This window comes from Marmota marmota, unplaced genomic scaffold, assembly GCF_001458135.2.
Source record: "Marmota marmota marmota unplaced genomic scaffold, marMar, whole genome shotgun sequence".
NCBI classification, from domain to species: domain Eukaryota; kingdom Metazoa; phylum Chordata; class Mammalia; order Rodentia; family Sciuridae; genus Marmota; species Marmota marmota.
In genome coordinates this window covers 87338-100405 of record NW_026005816.1, presented here as the reverse complement: position 1 = coordinate 100405, position 13068 = coordinate 87338, and positions in this window count along the sequence as shown.

The following is a 13068-nucleotide window of genomic DNA, read 5'->3' as shown; positions in this document are numbered from 1 at the left end:
AGTGATGCAATTTTTATTTCCTTGCCAGCGCACCCCATGTTAATTGTGGTAGTGCTGGCATATCTTTGCTGATGGTGTCACCAGTGATACAATTTTTCCCAAGGAGCCGTCAATTGGCTTGGTGTCGTGGCATTTCTGTATTCTCCTCCCTTCTGCTAGTGATGGTCTAAAATTTGGGGGCCAATGGCTGTATGCTGGACCGGTAGTCAGTGACGGGTATGATCCAATTGCAGTGGTATCAACCTAAGACAGGAGGCTGACGCCTAAAGGTCAGTTTTCCAATGACGGGTAAGAACCATATGTTGAATTGGACAACCTACCAGGCATGGTCCTTAAGCCACATTGCTTGTTGTTTAATTAATCAGAAGGGGGGAGATGCTGGGAGCCATTAGCCAAGTAGGTATGACAATTTCCTTGCCAGCGTACCCCATGTTGCTGACATTTTGCAGTGACATTGAATGTAGTTGACCTTGCTCAAGGACCAGGGCGGATTAGGGTGTTCCTGGTTTAACATAATCGGGTTTAGGGCGTTCCCAGTTTAGGTTCCAGGTTTAAGGTTTAAGATTATTCCTGCTGGGAATAGGGCGTATCCTGCTGCCTAAGTTCCCCTTGAGTTCTCACGGGATTCAGACAGTATATTTTGGGAGACAGAAGCCCAGTGGAGGTGAATTTGGGAGAGAACGTGGATTTGGGCAGAGAACGTGGATTTCCCCAGAACGTGATTGTAGACGGCTGGTGTGAGTTCGGGAATAAAGAGTTGCTGTTTGAATCTACAAGCTGTGTGGTGGCTCGTGATTGTGTGCCCAGCCAGACTGCGGCAGAAGGGGATGTAGATGACTTGTAAAAGTTCTAAAAAATTGTCTTTTTTTTCATATGGATAAGAATGGTTGAGAGAGTAGGTGAGGTATCTTATGATCTTTTCTCCTCCACCCATCTTGCTCAGAAGTAGGAGTAGACATTAAAAACATAAAGTGAAAGGTGATAAGTCAAAAGAGTTTCATGTTAGGACAGATCTCCATAGGTAACTTCATGCCACCAAAGAGGGAGTAGTGGTACAGTTATTTTTACAAGTCAAATATCAATTGTTCTTTGTAATAAAATAGAAATTGTTATTTAAGACTAAGAATAACAAAATAACAAGAACTAGGAAAAATCATCAATGTATATTTTTCAATATACTGAAAGAATTTTATAAAAGAGTATAACTGCATGTCTAAAATAGGTTTTACTTGTGTTTACTTTACTGAAATTATTAATATTTCTTACAATTAGTACTCTAAAAAGTAAAAAGATTGGCTAGGTCTCCTGAGAATTTTCTAAATTTATTTTGCAAGGAAGAACACTTGTTATTGTATCTTATATCTAATTTGTCTGTATTTAACAAACCACAATATTTTATTTCATGTTTATCCTCTCAAAGAAATATCACTAAGATGAATATGCTAGAAGAATTTTTTAAATGCAGTTTGAGTTTACACATGGGATATCTTGTTGTGACAATATCAACCAGTGTTAATTTATATTTAATTAAAATAATTACATGATGTTCTGCATTCAGGATATGTTCAAAATATCAATTAAGTGACCAGGAATGAGAAATATAAGCAACTTATACCAAATGGAGCTGTATTAGTCTTCCTTTGTTTATATGGCTTCTTTAGGAAAAAAAGTCATAATCACAATATGCTTGCAAATACCTTTAAAAATTTACCTGGGCAACCTCTTCATTTTGTTAATGTTATAATCATACAGATATCACATATTTTCATTTGATGATGTAATTTTCCAGTGTAGGATTTCTCAGCTGTGTGTTTTCTCTGATGTATGATATTGACTTTTTAAAATTCTATGTAGAAAAGTAAAAAATGAATTATGACTTCTTAACCAATACCAATGATTCATGATCAATCATTTTGTGTTTCATTTGATGACAGAATTGCACTGTGTATTCTTGTAGAATTATATCCTGTAATGCAACCATAAGAATATGAGACTTAGGATAATTGTAAAGGAATCAACAGATCATACTCCAATGTACAGTGATTTATTTCAATAATACTGTTAGGATTGCAAAGCTTGCAAAGATATTCAGTAAAATTCTCAATCCATGATGAAAAAAAAATAACTTGCCTGGAACAGAAAAGAATTTTCAGGAGAACAAAACTATTTAATGTATTTTCTAGGTAATTATTCTTTGTTGAGTCACAATTACAGTGTTGATGATTGTTTTCACTAGCAAGTTTTGATAGAAAGTACACAGACATTCAGAAAAATGCATTATTTTGAATAAGTCCTTTTTTTCCTCTTTGCAGATTTGATCATAGTTGACAAAATTTTACCTGCATTTTAGGGTTGCTGGGAGATTTATTTGTACAGGACTGGCTGCTGATATATTTGCAAGTTTTCTGTTTTAAGACTTCCTATAGTCTATTAATTAGTTTTTCACATAGCTCTACGAGATGTAGACACTAACTTTGATGTAATATTTATAGGTTTATGGTAGATGAATCAGTCAATACAAGTATTTTTTGAATAACAGTACCTATAATTTAACTTTTCTTCTTCTTCTTCTTCTCCCTTCCACAATAACATTTATTTGTTTTTCTTTCCTGGCATATGTTTCTGCATACTTTATGAACACATCTTTATTTTTAGTGTGAAATTTAAAGTAATATTTCACATTTTCTTATTCCTCAAAATTTTCTGATTAAGACCTTCTTTTATCACAATAAAATTATTTGTCCATTAGTTTAGAAAGTTTTTCAACATATATTCTCTCATTTTACACCTTCACTTATGTATATGATGGAGCTATCCCAGATGGAAGTTGCCCTAAAGGGAAACTTCAAATAATTATTGAAGTACTTTACCCTTTGCTGTGGAAAAAGAAAGATGTGTATGCTTTTATCACTTTTGAGTATATATGAACTTAGTTATTAGTGTTTCTAATAAAATATTTGATATTCTGTGAATGGAAATTGTGAAATCCCTCAAAGGTATATCACATAGTTATACTACCGACCCCTCCTTACTCTCACTGGTCTTCCTCAAGGGAAAGCATGAGGTGCCTGAGGGATGAAGTGTGTTATGGTGCTAAATATGTGCAATTCAGCCTTATGCTTTTTATGCTCGGGAGACAGCTTGCCTTCAGGACACAGACATTCCGTGTAATGTCATGCAAGGCATTCTGCCATTTTGGAAGATTGTCCACAGTTATTTACCAGAGACTGGATCAATATTTTTTTTCTAATTCTGAGGTAAAAGTTAGTAACTTTTAAACTAGGAACAATGGTTTATGCCAGTAAGTCCTATGAAATGTTTATTTTCATCTGTCTTATTTTATCTCTTTATTGCTTCAGAACATAGGTGGAGAATAGTGTGACTTTAAAACTTGAAACTTTCATTTTATAATATATCCCAGGCAATTGCAAAACAATATATGTGCTGCTTAGTTAGTTAGTTTGTTTGTTTTTCTGGCCAAGGTACAAGGTAACAGGCATAAAACAGAGTCCTTGGGAGGGTAGGTAGGATTCTTAAAGGGAAGCTTATACATTAAATCATCTTCAGAATATTAGTGATGAAAAAGATGTCTGAGTGGTTTTTCAACCCATAGACTAAAGTGTAACATAAATGAACTTTGCAACAATTTTGCCACTTAAGTAACACTGATTTGTGTACAAAAGAGTAAATAACCACAGTTAGGAGTAGTATTCATGGAGGAGCAAATATGTGAGCCACAAGACAGAGGAGGCTATAGAACTAATAAAAGACCCTGGGACAAAGCTTCCAGTAAGGCATGCATCACCTTTTGGCAAAGAATTTTTCATGGCTCCTCAGTTGATATAAGCAATTTCAATAAAATATGAGAATTTATGGAATTCTGTGAGGGACATGATTTCTTAATTAATATTTAGAATAATAGGTACAGAAGAGATAATTGTTTTAGTCTGATCAGTTAAAGTGCCACAATACCAATTCTTCCTGATCCTGGGCCCAGAAACCCATTCCTTGTGTTTGTTGTAGTTGCATTCACAATTCCTAGCTAATTCCACATCTCTCATTATAAGAAATAATGTTAGCACTATTGTTAATCAAAAATTCATGTGTCAATTTTATAATTCCTGTCCAATTTCATCTCTCTTATTAGAGTAATGATCACAGCACTATTATTAATCACAAAAACAGTTCTTTGAAACTAGTTGTTATTGAAGCAAAAAAATGTTCCTACTTATGTAAGTACATTTTGGGTAGTTATATGTCATTACTAATATCATGCTGCATCACAATGCATTAAGTCACCAAAACTCCTGGCTTGCAATAACTGTCCCAAATGACCTTACTTGGCTGTAGTTTTGAAGTTTGCAAGTGCAAATCTTCCTGCAATATGAAGAAAAGTGTGAACAATGGTTTATTTTTTTAATGCAATGCTAAATTAATAATTTGGAATTTTAAAAAGTACAGGACAACACATTCTTCAATTCTTTAGGCAATAAATGCTGCATTCTAGAATGTAATCTTTTTCAATACTGACCACAACTCTGACATTTATGCACCACTCCTATTTCTGCAGGAAATACTCTTTCCTCAACTGGCATGCCAAAGTCCAACCTAGAGATCATGATATTTCCCCATGGTTCAGAGAAAAAAAGAACATTAATCATAAGGGTCTATAAGTAGTGAGAAGCAAAGATCTTATAAACCATAAGAAGTGAGAGATATGCCCTCTTTCACAGGACTACTTGACATATGGCAGGGAACATCAAAAACAGGTAAATTGACTATCATGCATGCCACTGGTGGGGACCCACAATAACAATGATATTGTCATAACACATTGTGTTAGAATCCCTGTACACTGGAATGTAAGAAAAAATAAGGGCAAGAAGTAGGAACTGCTAATCCAAGTTTATTTATGGACTCTAAATCAGAGAATGGTTCTGGCCTATGTCTAAAATGACTGAATATAACCCTATATCACAGTTATCACTATTCCAGTGGACCAATTTCAAGGCATCTTATGAATTGTATAACATACTAGATAATAGGAGATATCTACTTTTCAGGACATAATTTGGAAATTCTAATCCACTGGTTTGGGGATCAGGGTTCTTTTGGTATCTGATCAACCCCATATTGGTGTGAGTTAGAGAAGGGTTTTCAAAATCATTCTAAAAGAAAGAAATAGCACTAGTGTCTAGACATAACACTTCTGCTTGTGATATGTTTTAGGTCCCCAAAAGAAAAACTGTTTCAAATTTGCTGAAAGTAGGAAGAAGAGGAAAGGTGAACAGTTCTAGCTTGATTTAAACAAACAGAAGACACTAATTTGGTTTTTAATCCTAAATTTTGGATTTATGAAAAAAATTAAGTAGTTAGTTAATATTTTAATGATCTTTTACAAAAATCTTTAGAACATATAGCCACTTGGAAAATTCTGTGGCAGGAAGAATTGAGAAATGATTTATGATACAGTGAACTCTCATTAAATAATAATATGGTTTTGGCTTAACTCAGAAAATTATGCTGAAATGAAATCTTGTTATTTTGATGAACTCTTAAGTAAAATTTCAGGAATATTACTGAACCCCCAGTTCAATGGAAAGGAAATGAATATTGTGAAGTAGACTGAAGAACTTCACTTTCACTCAGGGGTGTAATTGGAAAAGCCCACTGACTAGGTAGAATATTGTTTATATTGGAGTCTAAGAGATTTTGCAGCCTTAGAAAACACAGGATGCATAAATAATAATGTTTCTGTAATGGAATAATTTATTTTGTTTTATCTTTTTCCATGAGGCCAACAAGTTATTTTTCATATTTTAAAAAACTATATGTTTGCTTGACTCTATTTTTACAAATTTAAGGATTTACATTTTGGTCTTGGGATAGCACACTGTTTGTTTGTAGGAGATAATTGTGTCATTCTAAAAGAAATGGTATTTAACATCCCCAAAATTCAAAATAAAAGAATCTAAAATATCAGTAGAATGTCATAGTAATTGGGCAATTGCATCCTTTAAGCATCTATATTATGTTCCTGAGAGACTAATTGCTTTTCCTCTTAGAATGAATGGATGTAGTAATTACAAATTTGAAGATTTTGGCATTTGTATTTATTTTGTGTGTATACAATATATGGATAATATATATCACTTCTAGTTAGGGCAGAAGAGTGAGAAGGAAAGAGAGGTGGCAGGGGATTAGCAAGGATGGTGGAATGTGATAGACATCATTATCCAAAGTACATGTATAAAGACACAAATTGATGTCAACATACTTTATATACAACTACAGATATGAAAAATTGTGCTGTATATGTGTAATAAGAATTGTAATGCACTCTGCTGTCATGTATTTTTTAAATCAATAAAAATAAATAAATAAAATTACAACTCAAAAATAATATATATGTATGTACATGCATAATTGTATATGCCTGCCTTTGCATACACACATATGCATGTGTATACATATTTGCTTCTATGTATATACATTAATGATTACATTGAATTGTTATAATAATTTTTGAAGGAAAATAAAAATATTAGTTTGGGGGCTTATTTTTGATTGCCTTAGGGTCAGACCATCTCCAGTAAAAGATTGTCAGAATATTTTGGATGAGTAGGCCCCCACTGTATCTTATTGGGAAATAATGTTGGCAAATGTGTGTAACTCATTTGTTTATACAGCTAAGTAACTATTTTACCCACTAATTATTTTATTTTGTTTTTTTTCTGAATATATTTATAGCTGACTAGAAAATATGTATAAGATTCTAATAAAAATTTTAGTTCTTCCCTATATTTCTAACAGCCTCTAGATAAAGGTTTTGATGTTTGCTCAGTATTTAGAATGTCATAAAATGACTTCTTACGTTTCCTCTAGCGAGTGCATAATAGATAATTACACTTTGATGGCAGCATTTGACCTCCAGATATGCCCCAAGGCACATCTTAGCCTTTTCAACAAACCAGTTTTTTTTAACATTGTAAAAAACAAGCATTTGCTCCACTTAATTTTTCCCTTGAATTTTCCTTGTCTGATATTAATATTGTCAATATAGTTCTTTTGCCTTTATTGTGTATACTTTTGCCTGTCCCCTTTAAAGAATTATTTTCAAATTTTTTGTGTCACTATAAGTTTATGTCTCTAGTAAACAAAATGTAAATTATTGATTACTAAAATCTAAAGATCTTTATCTTTTGTGATGAGAGTTATAAAATCATCAATAGTTACTGTGAGTTTAATGTTCTTGTTCTTGTCACTATGGTCATTTTTCTGTTATATATGTATAGACTTATGCATGTGCTTTTCCATTTATTTAAAATCATAATATAGCATATTGTAAATGCTGAGATTAATTAACATGTGCTCATTTATTTCTGAAAAAATAAATGAATTAGCTCACCTTGTTATCTCTTCTGGGAAGCTACTGCAAGAGGACATCATAGACTGGATTGCTATGGATATTTAAGGATGCATAAACAGTTTGCTGAAGGATACACAGAGTATCTTTTATTGGAAATGATGTTATCAAAGTATTTCACAAGTTGGAATACTTTCAGACTTTACTAGTTGAGAATTCCTAATCTAAAAATATGAAGTCCAAAATGATCTAAATCCCTTTTAGATTTTAGAATTTTTCATTAAAAACACTCATCCTATATAACATAGCACTCGTTTTTAATTTTACAAATGCATATTTCTTTGTGTTTTAAGTCTGGAAAACAGCTTGTTCTCTAGTATAAGTAAGTTTATATCAAGACTATATAGACAAAAAATGAAGCATACATAGATGTCTTTGGTTACCCTTCCTAAAATTGTGCATATCTGGCATTGTCTGGTAATATATGATTTACTAGACTTTTGGGGATCAGGCCTGATGGTCACAGAGGTTTCATCCTCTGTATTTGAATTTATATTATGAGTAATATGTTTATATATAAATATGGGATATAGTATATATACTATACATATATACACATATGTACTATATCCCATATTGATAAGATGCTTGCAATTCAGACCAGTCTTTGCCATCAAAAGTATTGGCACAAATCTGTTTTGGGATCCAAGAAAGAAAATGTGCAGGAGTAGTTTGTATAAAACACATATTGAAATGGAAGTTAAAAGATAGGGAATGTCACTTAAATGGATATGTAGATTAAATAAGATAATTTAGAATATATTTTCAAATGCATAACAACTACATACTATTAAAGAAAAACAAAACTGTGGATCATTTTATAGATAGAGAAGTTGTAGACTGGTGAAGGATGCATATTTTTCCCCTAATTCATTTGATTATATTTTTAATTTTAGAATACCATATGATATCATATTCATCTATTTGGCTGTCTCTTGGCCACTCAATTTTTACTTTTGTATTCAGTTTCTGTACATATCATTGTCTAGTCATCTTATTTCTTTTTTCTACCAATCATTACTTAACACTTATTAATCTATCTTTTTTTCTTTTTTCTACATATCATTACTTAACACTTACTAATCTTTCACATTAGTGCATTAATTTTTATATAGGCTCTTCCTATTAGAAGCCTAGATTTGAAATCATGATGATTCTAGAGACGAACTTGTCAGATAGGCACAGAAAGATGCTCAACAAGAAGTATTTACTGGCTTATGTGACCCATAGCATAAAGATCAACTTATGAAAGAATAATGAAGAAAAATGAATATGGAAGGAAATGAGCTGATAATTGACATATGTTTGATCATTTTTAAAGCATATTTCATATTATGTTAATTTAAAGGAAGTCAGCTATTAAAGCAATCCAATTCTACATTGCAAATCTCATATTCACTTTTTATTATTTCTAAAATTTTAATTCCAAAATATGCCAAAATTAAAATGTTGTTATATTTGCATATTTTTTGTCTTTTTCGTTTACTGGTCTCTAAGATATTATGTGCAGGTTTTGTATTTTTCTCTTGATAATTGCTTTGCATAAATGACATGATATTCAGTGTCTTTACCTAATAAAGATAATGAGCAAAAGTAAAATGCAAATGACAGGAGCTGATGCAGCAGTGAATCATCCAAATGCCTGATTCCTTTGACTTAAACCTGCTGCTGCCATAGAATCAACTATTTGTATTCTGACAGATGGTTCCAGAATCCATTGTCTCTTTCAGTCTCTCTGAAATTCTCCTTTCCCCCCCCCCTTTTCTTCCCATTCCCTCATTTATGATAAAAATCATCATGCTTGTAAGTGCTAATTCTTTTTGAGCATTATCTTAACATCAAGATTTATCACAGTTGGAAGTTACATAATTTTCCCCAAAAAGAATATTAAAAAATATCCAAAAACTTATATTTAGGAAGTTGATATATTTTACTCAATTTAACTCAATTATTTAAAGTTTAGTGCCATATTCCTATTCCCTTTGGAGATGTTAAACGTCATTTTTGTTTCATTTAGCAGAATGGCGATCAAGTATTTTGTATTTATTTATATTTATATAACCTACACATTCAAAATTTTATTTTCTACAAGTGTACACTTGCATACATTACAACAGGATTAAATTTATTTGTGCATTATTTGTCTATTGATGTTAAATAGAATAACACAAACTCGGTAAAAATGCATATTTATTATTTGGATGCTTTAAAGGTGAGACATTTAAAATGGGTCTTACTGGGGTGAATTTGAGGTGTTGACAGGCTTGTGTTTCCTTTGAATCCTTAAAAGATAAGTCTGCAATGGCCAGTAGACTCTCACATATTGTGTCACTGTGGAACTTACTCTTCTGTGACTCTCTTCCATATTACTAAATCTTTGGGATTATATTTAAGCCCCTCAGATAATCACCACATCATATCTACCTCAAAATATAAAAATATGCTGAAGAACAACTTTAATTCTATTTTGAACAATATGCCTGCTTGTGTTATCACATAACTATTTACAGGTTCTGTAGATTAGAAGGGTCTTTGATGGGTATTTATTCTGCTTACGACTATGAATAAGAAAAAAAAAACCTGTATTTGTATTAATATGTATACCTTTACATGTACATACACATATATATGTACATACTGTGAAAACATACAAATGTATGTTTAGATATATGTATAAACAGTTTTCACAAATAAATAACAGCAATTTCTACTCCATCTTTAGTTCATGAGAATTCGTTTTGTGTCCTCATCAATACTATGTATTGTTTTTTTTTTTTGTTGTTGTTGTTGTCATTTCTTACTGGAAATTTAAATCAGGGACACACAGAGACTAGGTCACACATAGTTCCTTATGGCCTTGCTAAGTTTCTGAGGCTGATTTTGAACTCAAGGTTATCTTGCCTTAGCCTCCCAATCCAATGGGATTAGAGGTGTGTGCATGGCACCTGTTTCTATTTTATTTTTATATTGAAATATATATTACTTCTAAAAATAATTTATACTTGATATTAACATAGCATAGAATACCATTTTCCCCCACAAATACCCCTTTGTGGGTGTGGGTTTTGTTTTTGTTTTTGGAAAAGATATCAATTTTCTATTTCCACACAGTAGTGCCAGATATATACTTTATTGTTGTCTAAATGGCAAGTTGTTTATTACTATTATTATTATTATTATTATTATTATTATTATTAAGCTATGTCTTAGTTACAAAAGTTTATTTGTTCATATTATTATAAGGTATATACTCTTTTCTATAACTTCATAACATATAGCAATGTGTATCAAAATGACCTGTTGGGGGTTGGGAGGAGAGGGGAGGTTTCATGGGGTTAGAAATGATGGTGGAATATGATGGTCATTATTATCCAAAGTACATGTATAAAGAAGTGAATTGATGTGAATATATTTTGTATAAAACCAGAGAAATGAAAAATTATGCTCTATATGTGTAATAAGAATTGTAATGCATTCTGCGGTCATATATAATTTAAAAATAATTAAAAATTAAAAATAAATGATGACGTCATGTTCTAAATGGAAATAAATACTACTCCTTTTAAAAACTGAAAAAATAGGTCTGTTGGTCAGTGATAAACTTTATAAAGTACAAAATGTATCCTGAACATTTGGTAATACAAAAACCTAGATGTAAGTATTTATACTGTTGTCAGCAAAATTAAAAAAAAAATCATTGTAGAGTTCATTTCTTGCAATGTATAATTATAGGGAATGCATTTTGTACATATACATATATATTACCATTATATATAAATAATAAAGAATTACTATATCTCACATCAACCACATTTTTTCAAACTAATCTGTCTTTTGTAAACACCAATATATGTCACTCTTTGGATATATACACTTTGTGTGTCTTCAAATTTGTCACTTTTATGTATTATGTTCTTTTTTTTACTCTCTTTTTTGATATAATTTATTTTTCCAAATTATTGAGATTAATGAATTTTAGACACTTCAGTTTAACAGTACAGTCTGTAGATTTTAAAAAGTTTTAAAATTTTAAAAGCTTTTAAATTTTATTTTTTTTTTTAGATTTTAAAGCTGTAAAACCTCAGCTTTAAATACTTCCCAAATTTATAGGCTTATTGTTATGTAAATTACTTCTAAAAACCTGCATATATAACACCCTAACCTGACTTTACTCTGGACTATTGATATCTGAGTGGAGGGGATCTTAAAGTGATCCATGGACAAGGCAGAACAGAGATGGGTCAGGATGTGAGATTGGTGGATGCTGAGTATGTTGTAGTGAGTATTCATGAAAAAGTAATGGTGGAATAGATAGGGGTAGAGAAAAAAGTGCTGTGAAGGAAAGAGGGAAAGCATGACCAGCTCAAGAATTCAGATTTAAAAAGTCTAATGGTTCTTGGCATTTCCTGAGAAACCTCGGCCAGGAGAGATGGCGTCCACTGGAGACCCTCACAAGTCTCGCCCTGACTCTGCTGTCCCTTTTTCTGGATCCTGTTGGCTTTTTTATAATGTTCACAGGTGGAAAGAACTCTAAACTTCCCAGTGGGTAAGTACAGTGGTCACTGTGTTCCATGAGTAGGGACCGCTAAGGAAGCCTGTGACCAGGACTCAGAGATCCTCAAAGCTGCCAAGCACCTTCTCCCACTCACTGTTTCCAATGTCCCCTGATACTTAATAACTGCTTGGGATTAAGTGCTGTGCACGAAGCCCAAGGAAATAAGGAGGCACACAGCTCAGGATGGACTGTGAGTCTCCGATGGCATGGGCCACAGGCCAAGACCATGGCCACACTTTCCCAGGACCCATTTAACAGTAGGAAAATGACTTAGTAACCAGCACCAAGATGCCTCTGGCCTCCTGCTGCAGGCCACTCAGCCTGAAGTCTCTCATAGATCCATGGCACCCTCATCCTACTGGATGGCAGGCATGTTTCTTCTCCCAATTTCCATGTGAGGATGCTGCTGAGGTGTCACTGGACAGGCTCTTGTGGTAGTTGGGGTAAGGGAGGGGAGGGGAGGGGGGATAGGAAGGGGACAGAAAGGGCAGAAGAATACAACAGACACTTGTTTGGCAGTATGTATAAACGTGGCTGTATAGTCAACATGATTCTGCAATCTGTACATGGGGGAATAATAAGAATTCATACCCCATTTAAAACAAATGTATGATATATGATGTGTCAAGATCAATGTAATGTTTTGAGCAATCAATAAATTTCTTAAAAAAATAAAAATAAAATAAAAAGTCTAGTGGTGGATCAATGGTAGCATGAGGGTAAGGGGTAGTTTCTTTGGAGGGAGAAATAAGGTAGGGGAGAAAGAAGAAGGTAACTCTGGCACAGTTCCCAAGAGAAAGAGTCAGGTGAACGGGTTATGTGTTTTTTTCTTCCCACCTTGGTGTGGAATTGATAATTCACAGAATGTATCAGTTGGTAGTATAAAACCATTTCCAAGTAGCTTTACAAATTTGTGTGATCACAATCAACATTTGACAATTCCAGTCACATAAAATCTTTGTACACTTTCATCTGTTTTTTTATTTGTTCCATTTTTAATTCACTTTTGCTTTACTGTTATTGTGTGTGTATGTATGTATAAATATATATATATATATATATATATATATATATATATATATATATA